Source organism: Notamacropus eugenii, chromosome 4 (genome assembly GCF_028372415.1).
Source record: "Notamacropus eugenii isolate mMacEug1 chromosome 4, mMacEug1.pri_v2, whole genome shotgun sequence".
NCBI classification, from domain to species: domain Eukaryota; kingdom Metazoa; phylum Chordata; class Mammalia; order Diprotodontia; family Macropodidae; genus Notamacropus; species Notamacropus eugenii.
Genome location: NC_092875.1, coordinates 294,998,696 through 295,020,527, shown reverse-complemented (window position 1 = coordinate 295,020,527; position 21,832 = coordinate 294,998,696). Strand labels below are relative to the sequence as shown.

General features: G+C 38.5%; 1 long non-coding RNA gene across 5 annotated transcripts in view; it reads right to left on the bottom strand.

Annotated features, from left to right (window-relative positions):
* Positions 1-21,832, bottom strand: part of LOC140501359 (uncharacterized) — an 82,846-nt gene that overhangs the window by 44,311 nt on the left and 16,703 nt on the right. For 4 of the 5 annotated variants that reach the window (XR_011966150.1, XR_011966151.1, XR_011966152.1 and 1 more), the window contains one exon: positions 6,920-6,985. This is a non-coding gene — a long non-coding RNA (uncharacterized lncRNA). Of the gene's footprint in view, positions 1-1,638; positions 4,888-6,919; positions 6,986-21,832 lie in introns of those variants that run through there. The other variant, XR_011966153.1, reaches the window with a different exon arrangement.

Here is a 21,832-nt window from a genome sequence, read left to right as displayed (position 1 = left end):
GTCATTTTGATCTTCAGTTTCCTCATCTTTATTAAAACAAGGATGAAAATACTTAGCATTACTTATTTCATGGTATTACTGTGAGAATCAAATGAAAAATGTATGTAAAGTATTTAGCAAAATATAGATCATTCCACAAATATCGGCCAAACACACCATCTCAGAGTAATGTAGTCCTTCACAGGCTATCTAGCCCAGTAACTCATAACTAAACACTCGTTCTCCCATATCATACACCCTGCAAATGATTAGCCAACATATGCTTGAAGATTTCCAGTGAGACTGGGAAATGAGAAAAACAGGTAATGGGGTATAGAAATCTATCTTGCCCTACAAGAAAAGAGAGAAGATGGGGATAAGGGAAGGGTGGGGTGTGATAGAAGGGAGGGCATATTGAGGGAAGCGGTAATCAGAATGCAAGGCATTATGGGGTGGCGGGAGAGGAGAAATGGGAAGAAAATTTGGTACTCAAAATTTTGTGGAAACAAATGCCGAATACTAAAAATAAATAAAACAACATTAAAAAAAAAAAAAAGATTTCCAGTGAGCAGAAACCCTCTATTTCCCCAAGGCAGCCCTTTCCATTTTGGGACAATTTTAATTGTGAGGAAGATTTTTCTGATGTCAAGTCTAAATTTGGCCACTTTGCAATTTATATCTATTGCTTCTTATTCTGTCCATTGGAGTACAGAAGAATAATCCCACTTGGAACTAACAGTTCTTCAAATACTTAGACAGCTGTCTTATTACTGTCCCTTCCCCAAGTCTTTTCTTTCCTGTGTCATACATATCAATTCCTTCATCCAGTTCACTTATGCCATGATCTCAAGGGCTTTCAACAAACTGGTTGGCCTCTGCTAGACATCTGTCAACTTATCAGCATCTTTCCTAAGATATGGCATAATACTACAGATGTGGGCTAAACAGGACAGGCTTAAAGATAGACTCTCACCTTTCTTATCCTGGACACTACACCTCTCTTTATGCAATCCAAAATTATATTAGCTTTCTTGGTTGTCCTATCACACTGTTAACTCCTCTTGAACTCACAGTCTATTAGAATCCCCCAAGGTTTGTCAGATAAACTCCTATCTAGACATACTTCTCCCATCTGGTACTTGTGAAGTCAAATTTTTGAACCTAAGAATAAAATTTTGGATTTATCCCCATTAAATTCCATCTAACTAGATTCAATACAATGTTGGAGTCTATCAAGGTCTTTTTGAATTCTGACTTTGTCATCCAATGGTTAACTCTTCCTATTAAATGTATTATCTGATTAAAAGTACTGTCAATGCATTTATTTATCAAAATCATTGATTTAAAAAGAATGTACATAGCTCACTGTCAAGTACAGATCTCTGAAACACTCAAGTCAACACTAAGCCATTAATGGCCATTCTTTGGGTTTGCTCATCTAACCGACTGTAAATCCACCTTATTATGAGGTAGACCACATTTTATAGCATCAGACATTTTCAAATGCTTAGCTGAAATCTAGGTTAAACTATATATATATATATATATATATATATATATATATATATATATATATATATATATATATATATATATATATACATACACTCACATATGTATATACACACACACACATATATATATACCATATTCCCCCGACTGACAAATCTAGAAATTCTATGAAAAAAAGAAATACAGTTAATCTAGCACATGACCTACTCTTAATAAAACCATGCCAAATCTTTGAAATTCCAGCTTTATTTCCTGGGTGCTTATTGGCCAGCCCTTTCAAAAATGTCATCCTAGAATTTTACCAGTTACTGAAATCAAGCTTACTGGCCTATAGTTTGCACACTCAATTCAGATCAAGATTTTTCTCTTCTTCATCCTTGCAATTCTGCTCCAGTTTTTTATAATCTTTCAAAGATCACTGACAGCAGCTCAGCAAGCCCATCTTCCTGTTCTTTCATAGCCTAGGATGTAATATATCCTGGTGACTTGAACTCATCAAGGACAGCTGGGCACTCAGCTCCCAGTTAGTCTGTTTTGTTCAGTTTTTTGTTTTTTTTTTTTTTAACAATCAAAGAGCATTCTCTTTGGCAAGTAAAATAAAGGCAAAATAAGATTTAAGCCTTCTCTCCATTATCTTTTGTCATCATCCCACCTACCTTGAGCAAATATCATAACTCTTTCTTGATCTCACTCTTGCCACAACATAGATTTTAAAAAAAGTTTTTTGTCCTTAGCTTTCCTTACAAGCCTCAGATCATTTTGACCTTAGCTCTCCTGGAACTCTTCTTACAGAATTATCTTTTGTATTCATCATCCTTTGCCTGACTTTGCTTCCATTTTCTGTATGTCTTTTAAAAATTGAAATTTTGGATAAGTTCCCAGATCATACACATCAGTATGTTTAGAAAATGCCTCCTTTTCCCACCTAATCAGAGTTGTTTTTCTTTCTGTCTTCAGAATGTCATTCTTAAGAGTTTTGTATTCCTCCAGAGCTCCCGTGTAGAATTTTAGTTTAGAGGATACTACCTATATTTTCTCTATACCTTTTGAAATCTGCTTTCTCAAAATATAGGATGCATGGCAGGCTATGCCCAGCTTTTTTTTCTTCTCTATCACAAATTTTGAGATGGACTGGTCACTTCCTCACAAGATCACCAACATTCTCACCCCAGTAACCAGTACCTATAAGGTAGCTAGGTGGCACAGTAAATAGAGCGCCAGGCCTCAAGTTAGAAAGATCTGAGTTCAAATCCAGTGTCAGATACTTACTTAGTTGTGTGACCCTGAGCAAGTCACTTAACCCTGTTTGCCTCATCTGTATAATGAACAAAGGAAATGGAAACCACTCCAGTACCTTTGCCAAAAATAAAATAAATAGAGCCTAACTGAAAAGCCAGCACCTAGAAAAATCAGACACAAATAGAACATCCCCTTATTCCTTCCTCTATCATTTGAAGCATGAAATAATTATTAAAGTAAGTTTAAAAATTACTGACTATTGCTTTTCACAGAGAAAGTTCCAACAAATTTTTGGATAATTCAAAGTCTCCCATCATAATACGTCCTGCCTCCAAAGCTGACTTGTAGTGCACTTCTTTATCTCCTCATGTATACTGAATTGTAGTACAGTTTGATAACACTATCACTTTCTGATTCTGCCTCCATTGAGCTTCACCCAAGTGTTTCCCACTAAGATTCTCTTCTCTCGTTCTTGGATTTCTTCATCTACTGTAATTGCACTCTCTCTCCTACCTCCCCTTTTATCTATCCAAGGTATTTTGAATAAATTATACTCTTATAGATCCATATCCCAGTCATGGGTCTCATCCCATTGATAGTGAAGGGCTCAAATTTACTTCCTTGCATTGGAATCTTGCTTTTTGCCTATACTCTATGCATTTTTGTGTAGATACACAAGGTCATGGGTTTTTCATTACTGATTCTTATCTTTGATTATATCTCCTCTGAATTTCTAGACATCTATTATTCTTCTTCCTACACTAAAATTCTTCTCTGTGATATACAGTCTGAATGAAAAATATATAGGCATTTTTCCCCTTCCACTTACTTTTCACTTGGAAGTTCTCTCGATTAGATTTTCAAGACTCCATAAAAATGCATTCTTTCTAGCCCTTAGAAGAAATACTCCATCCCTCTTTTATAAATCTATCATTTCTATATTTTAACCTTGGTTCAGAAACCCAGTTCCCATTGCCAGCTACCATCTCCTTATATATCTTCACTTTGTAAATCTCTCTCTCTCTCTCTCTCTCTCTCTCTCTTCCTCCCTCTTTCTCTCTCATCATTTGCTATCAACCCACAAGATTATGGAAAATATCACCTTTGCCTATGAGGTCTTCATTTTCTTCTCCAAATATTTGTAATCTTTAGCTAGAATTTCTATCTTCTTTTGGGAAGTATTATTGGTTTCCATGTGAATCACCAGAAGTGGATAGCTGTCATCCAGCTAGACAAGTCTTGGGACACTCTTTTATATCTTTGATACATAATCTAAGAAATTAGAAGACCTCTCTATTGTAATGAGATTAGCAAAAAGGGACTTCAGTATCCTCTCAGCATGGAACCAAAGTCACCACTTCTTTCTCTGACTCTGTGCTGGATGATCTCTTACTGACATCACCTATGGATCCATATCATTATTACTTGCAGGCCAGTAGCTGCTTCCTCTTCAGAATATCCTGTTCCCTCCTTTTTAGGAAGAACGTCCTATTTCTTTATTAGTTCCAAGTATCCAGGGGACATTCTTCCCTTTCTCCTGTGCATGACATTCGTCCACTCTTGAATTCTCTCCTGCCCCTTCAGATCATTCTTCCTCTTCTTAATTTTTACATTTAAACCCTACCTCCATTGTTATGAAGTTTATAACTGACTATTGCATGGTCAATTAATAATGAATCAACCCATTAAAAGTCGTTTAAAATGGGTTTAAAAAAATCAGCTGCTCAGGTTTAAGACTAAGAATATGTACATAGAAAAATAATTGGTTCAGAAAGACCTTAGAGGGTTAGAAGATTGTAAGCTTAGTATAAATCAATAGTGTAACATAGCAACCAAAAAAGTTAATGTGATGTTAAGCTGTTTTAAGAAAGACATAGGTGAAGAGAAGAAAACAAGCATTTATTAATCACCTCCCATTTTCCAGGAAGTGTACTAAGCACAATACAGATATTAACTCAGTTGATCTAGTTGTCCAGGATTAGGGAGAGGATGGTCCTGTTGTACTGTACTCTGGTAAGACCACATTTAGAGTATTTTGTTCAGTTCTAGGTGTTATATTTTAGGGAAGGCAATGATAACAGAAAATGTCCAGAGGAGAGGGATCAAGATGGTGACCATACATATGACGATCAGTTAAAGAAACTGGGAGTGTTTACACTGGAGAAAAAAGAGACATAAGGAAGACAAGATAATTATCATCAAGTGTTTCAAGAGTTATCATAAGGAAAAGAAATTCAATTCATTTTGCATGACCCTGAAGAGTAGAAACAGAAAAGAAAAAAAAATTTCCAGTTTCAGAGAGGCAGATTTTAGCTTAATGCAAGCGAAAACTTTCTAATAGTGAAAGTTATCCAAAAACAGAACATGAGGCTTTGTATGATAGTGAGTTCCTCATCACTGAACATATTCAAATGGAAGTGGGGTGACCACTTTGGGAGTATGTTTTAGAAGGGATGATTATTTAGGTATGGGTTAGAGTAGGTTACCTTTAAGGTTCTTTTCAACTCTAAGACAACTATGATTCTTCGAAAAAATTTTCATTAAGCATTGCCAGTGTGCCTTGAGTTGTCATTGAGAAAACAGATATATGTTCCTTTAGCAGATGAAAGTTTTTTCTTGGCAAGATCTATCAGAACTTATATTCTGCTACCACAGCCATTGAGAACCCAGGGTAAGTTCCACACCATAATGAAGCATCAGAATAGAGCTTTAGCATAGTACATTTTATTATTTTCAATACTTCAGAAGATTCATGATTTCATTGCTGGGAGTAATCCTTTCATTGATACAGGCGGCAGTGCCTTCATGCCTTAGAAGATAATCATTATGAGTAACCATGACCCTCAAAAACTACCAAATGGGTCATTCTTCTGGGGATGAGCATCTTTGTACTTTGGTAAGTTGGCCCTCAAATGAATGATACGTGGTATGTCACTGAGCTCATACTCAAAGCCTTTCCAACTTCGTAGAAACTTTCTGAACTTCTAGAACTACACTGATAGTGTAAAGTTCCTCCAGGAACTTTAGGTCAACTTCACTCTAAGATAAGATACTGAAATAGAACTTTCATTTTAATGGTATAGAAATTAATCATAAAGAGTTTACTGGGCACCAAACATTGTGCTAAGCATACAGGCTACAAGCAGAGAAGAAAGACAGTCCCTGCTCTCAAAAAGTTCATATTTTAATTGAAGGAGACAAACATGTTAGAAGGTTTTAGGTTCAGGGAGAATGAAAAGGCCCAATGTTACTAAGGTTTTAGTAGCAGGGTTAATGACAATGCCTAGAGGTCACAGGGTACATTTTGGAGAAGGGGCCTTCTTGAGTAATGACTAAGGAATGTAACAAATTTCTTTTTCAAGAATATATATATAATACTCAGGTACCTTCCCCTCATTATCACAGATAATGATGGATTATTCCTGGTCATTTTTTAACCAAGATGTACCTTGCACACATTTTCTGAAATGATTACCATTTCATTGATAGGCTTCATATGAGATATCTATTAATATTCACTCATTAATTAAATTCACTCATTAAAATAATTAAAATAATATTTACTTTTTAATATAAATTCTTCTTGGTCAGAAGCAATGATATCATAGGAATTGAATTTGCAATGAAAAGAGCTACATCCTACTGAAATACTTTTTATTTATAGTAGATATTGTAGGGTCTTTACTCCAAAGTCAGGGATTATATAAATGACAATTCATTTTATACAGGTGACTCACTACTTTATCTCTTCCAGATTCCTGGTAATCATTTTATTTATTCTTAGGAAAGGGCTCCTAAATAAAATAGATGACTAGAGATGTGAAAGGATGAGGTCATACCAAAGGAATGTTGGCTTATGGTATACTTAGTACTCAGCTAGTTCTACAAGGAGCCTTAGAAATGTTTTGAAACCTGAAGTTGTTATGGAAGTTCATAATGTCAATGAACACAGAATTTTTTATTTCTATTAATTAATTTTTATGGTCCACCCAGATTTTGTGGTTCTGTAGGAAAGGCAGTGTAGTACTGAAGCCTGCTTTAACACTTATTCACCATATGGGCCTTAACAAGTCACAACCTCTAGGAGTTTTGATTTCTGATTTCATAAATGGGCAGCTAGGTGGTAGTGAATAGAACACTTGGCCTGGAGACAGGAGGACCTGATTCAAATTTGGTCTCAGACACTTACCAGCTATATGACCATGCGCAAGTCACTTAACCCTGTTTTCCTCAGTTTCCTCACATATAAAATGACCTAGAGAAAGAAATGATAAATTAGTATTATTATCAAGAAAACTCCCAATGGGGTCATGAAGAGTTGGACACAAATGAACAGCAGACAAAAACAAAAAGGAGGGGGATAATAATCAATCAATCAATCAATACTTATTAAATGTCCACTCTGTACCAGGCACTGCATGCTAAGCACTGGGAATGGAGGAGGAGGAGGAGGAGGAGGAGGAGGAGGAGGAGGAGGAGGAGGAGAATCATTTATATGGAACTTACTATGTACCAGACGCTAAGTGCTTTACAATTATTATCTCACTTGATCCTCACAACAACCTCGGGAAGTAGACGTTATTAATATCCCTATTTTACATATGAGGAAACAGAAGCAAACAGAGAATAAATAACTTGCCCAGGGTGGCAGAGTAATTGGATTTGAACTCAGGTCTTCCTGACTGCAGGAAGAGTACTCTATCATTTAAATGCCCCATGATTTCCTCTTTCTATCTGAAATATATCTATCTCTATATATCTATAAATACAGTTGTAGAGAGAGACGTACATATACATAATATATGTATAGCTGTAGAGAAAGATGTACGCATATACATAATATATGTATGTATTTATCTTAGACCTTAAGTTTTATTTAGTCAATAGAAGGAAGGAAAGGAGTCAAGAAAGGTTGTTGCCTAAAAGGCAGGAGGAAGAAGAAGACAGTGCAGTACCACAAAGCCTGGGGAGGGGTCTGAAGACGGACAGAATGGACCCCCACAAAAAAGACCGTTTGGCACTGGGGGGGATGACCAAAAGTTGCCAGCAGCAGATAAAAAGCCTGGCTAATTAACAAACTGGAGCATCAGTTGGGTCTGTCTCATGCACAGATACAAAAATTGTGTTTTACTCATCTTTGTGTCCCATTCCCTACAGGGCTTTGCCCAGTGAGAGAAATTTATTCTCTTGGGGTATTCATTCATCACACAGGGTTTTAATACAAGAGATGCCCAATAAATTTGTTGGGTACCAGTTTGTGCCTAACAAGTCAATTTGTCTGCTCCACACATTGGAATGTGCAGAATTTCTTTTACAGTAATATCACTAGGGAAGGAAGGAAATATGCATTTAATAAGTATCTACTGTGTTGGTCTTCTTTGAAAAGGAAGGACGAACACAGAACTGTGAGTAGACCGAGCTGCCCCAGTGGGGACCCAACCAGCTGGGTAACTCAGCTCATGTGCTCCCTTCTGTCCCTTCCCTTCCTCCCCCACTTCCTTCTTCTCTGCAAAGGAAGATAAATTTGGATAGCCAGAGGACACCCAGTTAACTGAGGGTTTATGGGCCAGATTCCTTGCTTCCTTCCCTCCCTCCATCATTCCTTCCTTCCTTTCTTTCTTTCATGTCTTTCGGAAAACCTTAAACTCAGTAGTGCACTCGGAAGCCCACACATTGCACAACAATAGATCCCTGCCCAAACTCCACCCGAGGGCTTCAGAGTGGTTATCAGTAATAACTTTTGTTCTTTCCCTGCGGGGATTTACTTATTTTTTTCTTTTGCTCATTAAAGGGGCCATTCCCTGTTTACTTCTTAAAGAGGCCAATTCACTGAATGGACATTTCCTCACTCTAAGTAAGTACCTGAATAGGCCAAGGTCTCCCAGTGCATCCTGGGCCTTCTCCAGTCATCCTGGTGAATATCTGGTCACTGGATCCAGATGGCCCAGGAGGGGAAGTGAGGCTGGTGACCTTACACAGCCCTCCCTCATTCAAAACAAAGTCAAGTGCAAGTCACGTCATCATTTCTCTGATGTCACGGTCTTCGAAAACGAAGGAAGAACACAGACAGAGAGACTACGTGCCGGACACTTTATAAATATTATCTCATTTAATCTTCACAATGCCCCTGAGAGTTGGGTTCTAATATTATCATCCCCACTTTCCAGCTGAAGAAACTGAAGCAGAAAGAGGTTAAGTGACTTGCCCAGGGTTACATAGCTGGTAAGTGTCTGAGGCTGGATTTGAACTCAGGTCTTCTAGGCCCAGCACTCTATCCACTATACCACAGACCTAACCACCTGGGAAGAGAAGGCTGATACAAGAGACTGGGTAAACACAAGTATAACAGAAACACCAACATGATTCCAACTAAGCTTCATACCCAGTGACATCTTAACCTGTGGCACACTTCCTCCATATTGGTATTTGGTAACAAAGAGTATAGAATTCTGCGTTTTACTCTGCCTACTCTCTATTGAGAAGGCTGAGCTGGGAAGCACATGCTCTTACTACTGAGATCCACTATCCAGCATCTCTTAATGAATCCAAAAATTCTGTTTGTTGACCCTCTCTGCCCTGCCACCTTTGCCTCTCAAACACGTAGAACCTTGGGCTCATAAGATAACAGGCTTAGAGGATTCTGAGTTTTAAGGAACTTTAGAAACCATCTAGTCTAATCTCCTCATTTTATAGATAAGAAAAATGAAGCCCAGAGATGTTAAATGATTCAATAAAGCTACAAGTAGGTAGTAGGATCAAGATTCGAACTCAGGTCCTCTGACTCTAGTTCTCTTGTTTAGTCTTGAAACATCATTAGAATGTTGGCATAGCAATGAGATTAATTCACCAGACCTAGTTATAAAGTATTCCACAGGTGTTACCATCAGATTAGCACACAGGGGCCTTCTAAAGTCAGATGACACCCAAAGCTCCGACAGAATAATCACAGCCTTCCTCAGGGTGTTTGGATCATAGCAGCCTGAGGATGGCCAGTTCAATCAAGAATATTCTAAGGGCAAAAATCTGGTTCCCTGGTTGGACTGGTCGAAAGAATATTCAGGACAGAGGATTACTTCCAAGATTGCCCTAGATTTTAACACATTCATAGATGGACCAGAGAATCTTGTTCAATTTATCATTTCCTGTTCAGCTCATGTAAGACATAACCTCAATCATCTCAATGTAAAAAAAAAAAGCCATTCTAAAATATTTCAAGTCATCACAACAAGCATCAGTGAAAACTTTTTGCCTTAACATTTCTTTTTTTTTTTAAGACCTTCCCCATGATTTCATTGTTATAGGGAATTTGAGCAAAATCCCCTTAACGAATCCATCAATAAACATTAGTTAAGCATTTACTATGTGCCAGGCACTGTACAAAGAGAGGCAAAAGATAGACCCTTCCCTCAAGGAGCTCACTACCTAATGGGGAAGACAACGTACAAACAAATATATCCAAAGTAAGCTAAATGCATCTTCAATAGGAAGTAATGAGCAGAGGAAGCCACTATATAACTAAAAAGGCTGGAGAAGGCTTCCTACAGAAGTTGGGATTTTAGCTGGAACTTAAAGGAAGCCAGGGAGGTCAGTAATTGGAGTGAAGGTAGGAGAATGTTCCAGGAACGAGGGACAGCCACCGAAAATGCCCAGAGTGGAAAGATGCAGTGTCTTGTTTGTGGAACAGGTAGGAGGCCAGCGTCACATTGGGAAGTAAAGTGGAAGAAGACAGCTGGATACCTTCTAAGCCTACAATTTGCCTGGGGCCCGAGAGGTGAAGTCCTGAGGCCCAGGTTCATACAGCTAGTACGTGTCACAGGCAAGACTAACCAAGGTCTTTCTGGCAATAAGGTCAGCTCTGTTGCCACCATGCCATGGTGCCTCCCAATAAGTTCTTCAAGTTTTTAACCTAATTCCCTCAGACAACCTTTCAACTGCTATTCCTAACAAAATGTTAATAAGCCAAGTTTAAGAGACAACTTCAAATTCAAAATTCATCTTCTGGCTTCTCAGTCTCAGATTTTATTATTCTAACAGACTCCATCATATTCAGTTATTCCAATTCTAAGAGTTTCATGTATCTCTATTCAAACTTTACACTTCAAAACACCTGTCATTTCTCTCAGGCTCCTTAAAATTTCAACTGAAGAACTTACTACCCTTCCTAGGTGCAGAACTCACAGCTGAGGAGAAAAGTGCAGTCAATACTTTATGCCCATCGTAGGATTAGTCTATATTTGTGGAATGAATAAATTAATGAAGTTGATTTTTATTTCTTCTTAATACTTCATACTCTGCTTCAGACACTGTACTAGATGTATGACCTTGGGCAAGTCACTGAATCTCTATGATTCAATTTCCTTATTTGTAAGTGGAGATTATGATAGCACTTACTTTCTAGAATTGTTGCAAGAAAAGAAATAAGACAATAATATATGAAAAGCAGTGTGCAAACTTTGAAATACAATATGTTAGTTACTGTTATTCAATTTCTGGATACCACTAACTGTAAGCAAGTTCTTCCTTGCATTGAGCTGTAGTCTGTTTCTCTTAAATTTCCTTTCAGTACTCTAAGGTCATACAGAATAAGTCCAGTCTTCTTTCATATTCCCTGTGGTTGTACCTCTTAGCTTTTCAAATTTGCATTTTTATCAATTCTCTCATAAAGTGGGTTGACCCTGATGTCTCTTTGTAGCAAAGTGTGCCTGTAGCTGCTCCCTGGTTTTGCAAGGATTATGTCCCACCATTTATAACACTGCCCAGTGTCTTTTTCCCCCAGAATAGAAACCTGTCCTTTGGTCTAGTTCTGTCTTTGTGAGCTAAAATATAATGCAAGCCAAAAAACTCCAGGGCAAGAGCTCTGGTAATAAGCATCCCTATGCCTACTGGGACAAAGCAATTACAAAGTCATCCATTCATTCAATAAAGTCACTGGGCAAAATGTGACAAAGTCAAATAGAACAGAGATTCACCCATCAGTGACCTGCTTCCACGAATACTTACCAGTGGGGTGATACAGCCTACATGTACTTGCTGCAACGCTAGGGATTTGGCTAGCACACTGAAATTCTCCCTGCAAATTGTTATACTGTCAGGCATAGAACCAGAAATCTAGAAGAAGTCCTGAACGTTACCAGCTCCCCACCTGGCAATGAAACCCTTCTATAACATCCCTGACAAATGTTGGTTTTGCAAACTCTGCTTTAGCATCTATAGTAGTTAAGAACTCATTCCCTCACGAGGCACCCCATTCTGACAGGTAAGTGGGGCAATGGATAAAGTGTTGAACTAGCAGTCAGAGGGACCTGAATTCAAACTCTGCCTCAGACACTGACTAGATGCATGACCTTGGGCAAGTCATTGAATCTCTGCCTGCTTCAGTTTGCTCATCTGTAAATGGAGATAATGATAGCACCTACTTCCTAGAGTTGTTAGAAGAAAAAAAATGAGATACTAATATATGTAAAACAGCGTGCTGTAGACAAGTTCTTTCTTGTATTGAACTGCCATCTTTTCTCTTAAATTTCTACTCATTCAGCCCTCTAAGGCCATAAAGAATAAGTCCAGTCCCTCTTCTACAGGACAGCATTTCTTTCATATTTCCCCAGTCTTTTCCTATAGTTTTTGACAGATGTACAAGTATCACTTATTTACATATAAACATATAGCCACATGTACATGCATGGATTATATATACAATATACGTGTATACACACTATACTTCATCTGGGTCCTTCAGGTCATTAAATTTTCTCTAACACAAGAGTTACATATAGGTGTATTGTGTTGAGTATATACATATGTTCCATATGTGCACACAATGTACATATGTATATGTGCCATGTGTATAGAAGTCTACATATTGAATTATTTGTATGCATGTACATACATGTATTTTATATGCACCACACACAAACCATTGTGTACATGTGTGTCTATATTACATGCATGTACATGTCATGTATGTGCATGTGGTAGTTATATAAATGCATGCATACTATATAGGTATACACACACATACTGCTGTTCCTCCCCTCATATTTAATGGAGTAACACTGAAGGTCTGGGGGCATCTTTATATCATTATGACCTAGTGTGTTCTCCCAATATCAAATAATGACCTCTCTCCAATGTGGGGTACGCATAAGCTTACATGTGTGTATGTAACTCTTGTGTCAGAGACAATTAACTTTGGGAAATCCCATCAACCTCTTGGATCATAGCTCCCATTTGGGAAACTTAGGAACAAGAGTGCATGGAACCTGCCCCTTCTCCTCACCCCCACTCCCAACCCCCATATGTTGATGACAAACCATTTCCTGTGGGCAAATATACAGCCCACAATATTGAAAATGAAAGCTTCATGTAAAAGAGAAAAACAAACATAACCTTGAATAAGCAAACATTAGTCCCATATATATCAGTACATATACATATATATTAGATATAGCTCTCTGCTCCCTGTCCTACTGCAAACTTTCTACTGTCTTGCATAATACCATAACATAGCCAATTGGTCTATGAATTTCTTAGACTAGTCTAGGATAAATCTCTAGAGTTTTTTTAAACTTTAATAAGATCTCGTCACTAATTTTCTCTTATAGGGTCTTCTCTTCCTTTCTTTTCCAAGTCTGTCCCACTTCTCCATCCCAATGTGCATAATTTAGGACAGAATCACCATTTTCCTCATTTACTCATTTCAGAGAATAAAAGGGGGAAATATCGTAGTACTCGTTACATGTAGCATCTCTAGGGTTTTCAGCAGCCTTCCTCTCGGAACCCAAGCCGCTAGGCTGAGAATGGCTGAGAGAGTGAACTCAGAGCTTCGCTGTACATGTATACATATATGTGTGACCCGAAGGAGTTAGTCCTTGTTATATTTTTTATACATAGATTGTTCTTCCACTACTGTCAGCAACATAGTGTGGCAGGGAAGAGATACTGGATTTGGAGTCCAAAGATCTGAGTTCAAATCCTGAGTCTGATACATACTACCTGTGTAAATTTGATCAAGTCCCATTACCTCTTCAGATCTCAGTTCCTTCATCTGTAAAATAAGCAGTGGGCTTTCTAAGCCTTTTCTCAAATCTCCTTCTGAGGTTTTGAGACTAGGAAAGATCAGATAACATCTACTCTGCCACCTCCCCTAATACAACCTGGCAAGGACCCTCTAATGATCTTACAAATAATACACATTTTATATTTGATATCTTCCCTCCTGAAACAGAAAAAACTTAAGCAAACAGGCTAAGCAGAATCTGAATCCCAATGTAATGAATCTGGGTATTTTTAATGTCCAAAATAGCACCAGGAAATTTTTTTAGCACCAGAATTTCTAGCTGGTATTAGGAAAGTAGTTTCCAGGGTTGTTTCTTGGCAGAGCTATAATCTGTCACAACTAAATCTATCTTTGGAGTCCTCTTTGATAATACTGCCTTCTGAATTGCCCCCAAAAAGCTCTTTTCCCAAAGCTGGTTAAAAGTCTATCCTAGAACCATAAAACCACAGAATGCTAGAGCTGGATAAAACATTTAAGATCATCTCGTCCAATCTCCTTATTGTCTAGATAAGGAAACTGAGGTCAGATGGTGAAGCACGCTCTCTTCAGACAATTAGGTGCAAAATAAGGTTTACATGTCAGACATGGAAGATATGTTGATTTGTTTTGCTAACCTATAATTCTGGGCTACAATGGCAGGGACTACTAGGGAGGGAGCTCGTTGGGAAGCGATAGTAGTTAAAAAAACAACAAAACCTCATTTTTATTTGAGGTCCAAGAAAGAAAGTCTCTGACCCGAGATTACACAGGTAATGTATGTAGGTCTAGTATCTAGTTCTTTGATTTCAAGTCATTTCCACCATTCAACATTAAGTTCCTTAAGGGAAGGGATTGTTTCATTTTTGTTTTTATGTCTCTGGTACCTAGCACAGGGTCTGACACATAGTAAGTGTTTCATAAATGCCTTTTTCATTGATTACATTGATTACAATCTCTAACTTATCCTCAAACCTTAGTTTAGCATTTTGGTAAAAATCACTGAGTCATATCTCTTAAACCACCATGGGCAGGGATGTCTAGTGACAATTAGATTCAAAGGCACAAAACCATTACTCAGGTTTAATCCTAAAAACAAATTTTCCCATGTGGCACAAAAGCTCTTCCTATAATCCACATCCAAATGATTTCTCACACCGCCCAATCAATCTGACAATCACTGCTTAAACAAGAAATTTATGACAATAGGAGCTTTTCTATCCTGACTTACAAGTGAGTTATGAGGGCATCATGGTGTGAAGAAAATGATTAGACTTGGAGTCAGGAGATCTGAGTTTGAACCGAAGTTCAAAATCTGTCATGTGAAAGTTAAGTGACTCTTTAAATCTCACCTTCCTCATCTGTAAAGTAGATATAATAATGTAATAGGATGGTTATGAGAATCAAATTAATTAGTATCTGGAAAATGAAATGTAAATTATGTCAAAATTATCATTTTGAGGTTGTAAATTATGTAAAAACGTCAGTGATGATGATGATGATGACGGAATCCCTTAATCACTCAGGAAACAAAATCCCTTATTTGTTCAATTACAGAGCTTTGATGAGCAGCCCATTTTCATAATATGATGTGCCAAATACCATCAAGGTGACTGATGCTCCTTATTTGTGCATCTCAGAGAATTCAACCTTCCAACTACGAAGAGGCCTAAAAGGAAATTCAGCCTAACGTTCTAATGAATGATCTTTCTATGTCTACATGTATTTTAGTTTACTATGTATTAGCATTTTGGAGAAGAAAAAAAGATGCAGTTAACAAAACAGTATTTGGCTTCCAAAAAGAAATACCGTTTTTTCTAATGTGCAGCACAGAAAAAGGGATTTGCCTTTCTTAACTGCTTTTTTTGAAGCCAAAATGTTTCTTCCATCTCCATATAATTATTCATGACCATAACAGAATCAGCTGAGAGATCAAGTGACTCTTAAGAAGTGATTGGACACTAGGGTTTGAAGCTAAAAGGACCAAAGCAAGAAGAAATCTACCACCTAAATTGGGATTTCAGCTCCTACACAAGGTTTCAAAACCCTGAATACCCCCTCCCCCTTAAACAACTTAATTTTTGGCATTAACACCAGGGAGCACTGGAAATGTCTCAAAGGAAGTCACTGCCAAAAAACAATGTTAAAATTTCTTACTAAGACAAATTTGGTGGAATGTAAGCTCTTTGAGGACAAGGACTAGTTCTTTTTTGTGTTTATACCTCCAGTGCCTGGTATGTAATCAGCACATAATGTTTATTGAAGAATTTCACATTAATTCATTATAATGATGTCTCAGCCAAAAAATATCAAAGAATCAAGGATTTCAAATCAGAAGGCGTCTCAGAGAGGGTAAGTGATGTGCCCAGGTCACACACACAGAAATTAAGTGGAAGAAGAGGGATCTGAACCCAAACCCTCTGACACCCAGTCCAGAGTTCTTCCTATTATACTACCCTGTCCTTCAGGCACTACCACAAAAGAATTCTCCCTTTTTTGGATTCTCAGTGCTCAGCACAGTGCCCAGTATGTAGAATGTGCTTGATAAATGTTTATTGTTTGATTCACTGCTTGACTGAATTCTCTACATATGTCCCAAATACACCTGTATCACATTATGAGGGAAAGAAAGTTCTATCATGACAATGGAACTACCTGAAGATCTAGTTCCATTCTGCCTTCTGACAAGGAAACTGTCCTTGGACATTTTAAAATCCGGACGTATGCTCACTTCTCCCTGCCTTGTTTTTTCTCTTTGCATTGACTTTAAAAGGAACAAGCATATTAAGCTGGAAGTGTCTCCAACCCCCCTGGGCTTGACCCAGGACAGTACATAGCATACTTTCCTGCATCAGCAGATAATGTTACACAGCATGACAGCAGGCCAGAGCATGATAGCTCCACTAGCCGAGGAGTTCTTAAAGGATCCATTACTGGGTTTTCCAGGCACCTATGGGACTTCTTTCTTCAACTTCTTATCTGCTTGCTTCAGAGACCACGTCAATGTCACCAAGATCAAGTTTGAAACTGAGCATGCCTCCAAATGCTAATTTAGCCAGGCTGAAAGTGGAACTGCTAAAGAAAAGCCCCATCGTCCAAAAGAAGAAAAAGCCCCAATGGTGTCAGAGCTCACCCACAGCAAATCTCATAGTTGGCCTAGTTTGCACTAGCAGGTGTACACACACACACACACACACACACACACACACACACACACACACACACACACACACACACACACACACTCCGAGTCACTTCCCACCCCACCCCCACTCCTGTTCTTCCTGTCTGCTCTGTTTCCTATTCTAGCAGGGTAGCTCCATGAACAAGAAACCTGCCATGTGGGAGCTGGCTTTCTGTAAAAGGGGATATTCTGCCAACTTCCCTAAATGGGAAAAAGGCAAGAACAGAGGAATGGTGTGGCATGCACTTTCATGCCCACAAAGCCAAACAAAAGGTGGCAGGTCAAATCTCAAACACCATTCCTCCTAAGCTCACTCAGACAGCCTGAGATTTGATTTCCAACAGTTTTGAAAGCGTAAGCTAAGAGACAGAGAAAACAAGAAGTTTGGCTCTTAGGGGAATTACCATATAATTGTGACTTTGCCTTGTGTACTTTTTCTTTTGTTTGACAGGAGGAGCAGGAGACAAGCTGTCAGCAACCTTTATACTACCCCCAAACAAGGGTCCAAACCAGAGGAAACATCCACATTAACAAATAGGATGTCATCTGCAGAGATAAGCTTAGCCTGGAGTATGCTTCTTAAAGTCCATTACTTACTTCACTATTTAAGCCTTCTTATTTAAATGGAACTTTTAAAAAGTGTGATGTTCCAAAGGCATAGGCTGGGTCTCTGTGCACTGTGACAGATGGATCAAAGTACAAGTATTTTAGATATAGCCCAGCTCAGACAGCAGGAAAGGCATGGAATGGTATTTGCCATACATGGAGATAAGAAGCCAAATCTAGTATGAATAGTACCATCGAATCCAGAAAATCACTGGGGCAAAAGGGCTCTGAGAGGCTCCCCAGCCCAAACTGGAATAGACCAAGAATCCCCACTACAATACCCCCATCAAGTGGTCAAGTAGCCTCTGCTTGAAGCCTTCATGTGAGGGGAAGCTCATTACCTCAGGATTGAGGTAGGTCTGACTATTAAAAAATTGTTCCTTATGCTCTAAATATGCCTCTCTGTGACTTCTCTCTATGGGTCCTACTTTTGCCTTCTGGCCATATGACAGCCCTTCCGGTATTTATGAAACGCAGGAGGCAGTTAGGTGGTACAATGGAAAGAGCTCTGGGCCTGGAGTCAGGAAGACCTGAGTTCAGATTCCTCCTCAGACACTCACTAGCTATGTGACTTTAGTAAGTCACTTAAGTACTATCAGAGCCTTAGTTTCCTCATCTGTAAAACGGAGATAATAACAGCATCTCCCTCCCAGTTGTAAGGACCAAAAAAGATAATATTTGTAAAACATTTAACACAAGGCCTGATACATAGAAGGCACTTAAAAATGTTTATTTCCTTCCTTCCCCCAACCCAAGGCTTTTGTCCTCATAAAACCTATCCAGTTTCTTCAACTAGACTTGTTAAAGCATGATCATAAGTCCCATCACCATCCATCAACCTAGTTGCCTATCTCAGAATGCTGTCCAGACTATCAATGGTCAGAACTGAACACAATGGTACATGCCATGGGAAATTGAGATTGCCCTAACTATTCAGTCACATCTATAAGGACTACCATAATGCTTAAAAACCCAACCATAAATTAGCCCCAAGTATGCAAGCTTTCATGTAATTCAAACATGTCCTTCATTCATTCTCACCCTTTTATGCTTAAGAATGGGTTATGGGAGAAGAGAGAGAAGCCAAGTTCAACTGTTGACTGGACTGGACAGGAGGGATGTGAAATACCTCTCAACTACCAGCAATGGAAGCTAAGGGTCTTAAGACCAAAGAGGAAAAAAAAGGAACATGAGGATGTAATGGAAGTTTTGTCCACTTCTGGTTGCTCTGCAGATGGACACAACAACAATTATGGACCAGAGGTCCTTGTCAGTGGCAGGACATCAAGGTGGGGAAACTTCCCATGCTCTGAATGACATGGAACTGAAGGCCTTAGATGTCTACAAAGCACTTTCCCTAGATATGGACATTATACTAAAGTTATGTCCTTTATCTAGTGACTTGCCCTATAGAATAAACAAGCAGAACAGGATTTGGAAATTGCAATGAATTGTTCATATTGCCCACTTGCAGAAATAGCCATGGATCACTAAACGAACTCAAACTTCGCTAGACCTGCTAAATCCAAAGCAGTTTACATATTGTCTAGGGATTGCCAGGGTTTGAGTGTATCAGAATAGTAGATCTTTTATTATGTCTCATTTTATCAATAGTATGAATTATTTTATTGACTTGATTCTATGTCAAAAGTAAATACCGCATACATTTTTTAAAATTTTGTCTATTTATGTGTGGGAGTTGACTTCATTTTGCTAAGATTATGTGACTAGGGCTCAGGAAATTTAGTAAGTTTAGGGCACAGACAGGATTTGCCAGAGGTGGGGGCTTAAGAGATTACAATTATCCCCACTCTCCAGCCTATCCTATCAATGCAGCCCCAAAGAGAAGGTAGAGGGCAGGAATACAAGGTCCTCCACTTTCTAAGAACCATAGCTAACTCCACATTTTCACCCAGTAAGGTAGATATGCCTAATAATCTGGGTGGAGCATGGAATATGCCCAGCTCCTGATCTTTTCTATTTGAACAGGTCCAATAAAGTAGCTAGCCAAGTCACCCGATAGTTAAGCACAAAATGAGGATAACAGTATTTACACTAACTTAATTTACAAAAGTATCCTAATAATCTAAGATGTGAAGTATTATTGTTCCCAGGAATTCAAAGCATTGAATAAATGCTTCTCTTCTTGAAAAAATGAAATTATACCTAACTTTTCAGATGAGACACAGATCAATTAAAGAACTGATCACAAATAAGGGAAGTCAAGATCTTGGGAATACACCTTGGAGATGAGAACAATGAGTTTGTGAATCAGAAGACAAAATCTTCATACTTGCAATGAACCAGGTAGCTAGAATCTTAGTACTAAATTCTCTATGTTGCTTCCCAAAATAGCACAGAACCAACTACATCTGCCATCTGTATCCTTGGCAAATATGTATAACACACAACCAAGACTTCTACTGGAATCCCTATAGCCTCTTTACTCAATCACATCATTTTCTTCTATCTGAGCCAAGAAAAATCACAGACTCTCAGCGTTATGAGGTTCATTCTAATGAACCTCAGAGGCTAGCTAGGATCTAGAAGTCTACTATCTTGTCCAATCCGTACTTAAAGAAAAATTCCTCCTAAATCTCCAAGAATCGGTCATCTAACCTTGAGGTAGCACATTCCTATTTTGTCTAGCTCCAATTTTTAGAGAGTATTTCTTTAGAGCAAATAAAAAACTGCCTCCTTTCAGCTTCCACCCACTGCTTCCCAAACTAAACCCAATACTCAAATGTGGTCTGACAAGGGCAGAGTACATCAAAACTATAATTTCCCTTGTTCTGGATACAATGACTATTTCACTTCAGTCTAGAGTTGCATTAATTTTTTTTTTTTTTGGCTGCCATGTTACACTGTGACTCATTTCGAGTTTGCAATACACTAAATACCTCCAGATCTTTTTTTGCATAATCTGTTGTCTAGCTACAAATCCCCAATCCTGTACTTGTGAAGGCGATATTCCAAACCTGAAAATACAACTCTACATTTATGTCTATTAAATTCCATCTTATTAAGTCTGTCCCTTGATGCTAAACTGTCAAGATCTTTCTGAATCTTAGTAAACATTTATTAAACATCTACGTGCCAGGCACAATGCTAAGTACTGGAGATCCAAACAAAAGTAAAAGACAACCCCTACTCTTGAGGAGTTCACAGCTTAATCAGAGTAGACAATATATAAACAACTCTGTATAAATAAGGATAAATGGGAGATAATTAACAGAAGGGAAGGCATTATAATAAAGAAGGATAGGGAAAGGTTTCCTGTAAAAGGTGGGATTTTAGCTGGGACTTGAAGGAAACCAGGAGTCAAAGAAGAGAAAAAAGAGAGAATTCCAGGGAAGAGGGTTAGTCAGCAAAAATGTCAGTCTCTCATCCAGCTATTAAGTATTTCTTCCAGCTTTAGGTTTCTGCAAATTTGGTAAGCATGCCACTATGGCAAGTACCTCTGTACATGTATCTTTGACATCATCTAATCATTAACAAAAACATAGAGCAATACAGGACCAAGGTTAGATTTCTGTGGACTCTGCTAAAGACTGCCCTCCAGGTCAACATCAACCAACCCTGAGGGTCTTCCCCTCCCAGTTTGATTTGTTTTTTTTTTTTTTATTAAAGAGGCCATCCCTTGAGCAACCACTTAACAAAGCCTATTCACTGAATGGGTGTACCTCACTCAAAGTGAGAATGCTATAGGACCTTAGCCTGAAAGGGCTAGAGTCTCACACTGCATCCTGGGCTACCTCCAGCTATCCAGATGAGTATCAGGCCACTGGATCCAGATGGCTCTAGAGGAGAAGTGAGGTTGGTGACCTTGCACAGCCCTCCCTCACTCAAATCAAAGTCAACTGCAAGTCATGTCATCCTCTTGATGTCATGGTCCTCTTCAAGAACGAAGGACAAACACAACAATTGAATCAATTTGACCACACCTAACTATGCCATCCTTTAGAGACCATCTCTCCATCTCATCCCCAAGGAAAGCAATCATAAACAATATTTATAGTGGGAAGGCTTCAATTATCAAGCTCTGCCAATTCAGCCCAAACTGCCTGCTCCAGACTAGTTTATTCTCCTGGAATTATAGGCCCTTTAAAAGTTATCTAACCCAATGCTTATCTGAAGCATTCATTTCTCTGGCACATGCTCACTGGTCTGTCAGTATAGCCTCTCCAAATGAGCCCAGTGTCTCCCTGTCCAAACCCTGCACCTTTGCAGTAGATGCAGCCAAGAAAAGAAGTAGAATAAAGAGAAAGTAGAGAAGATAC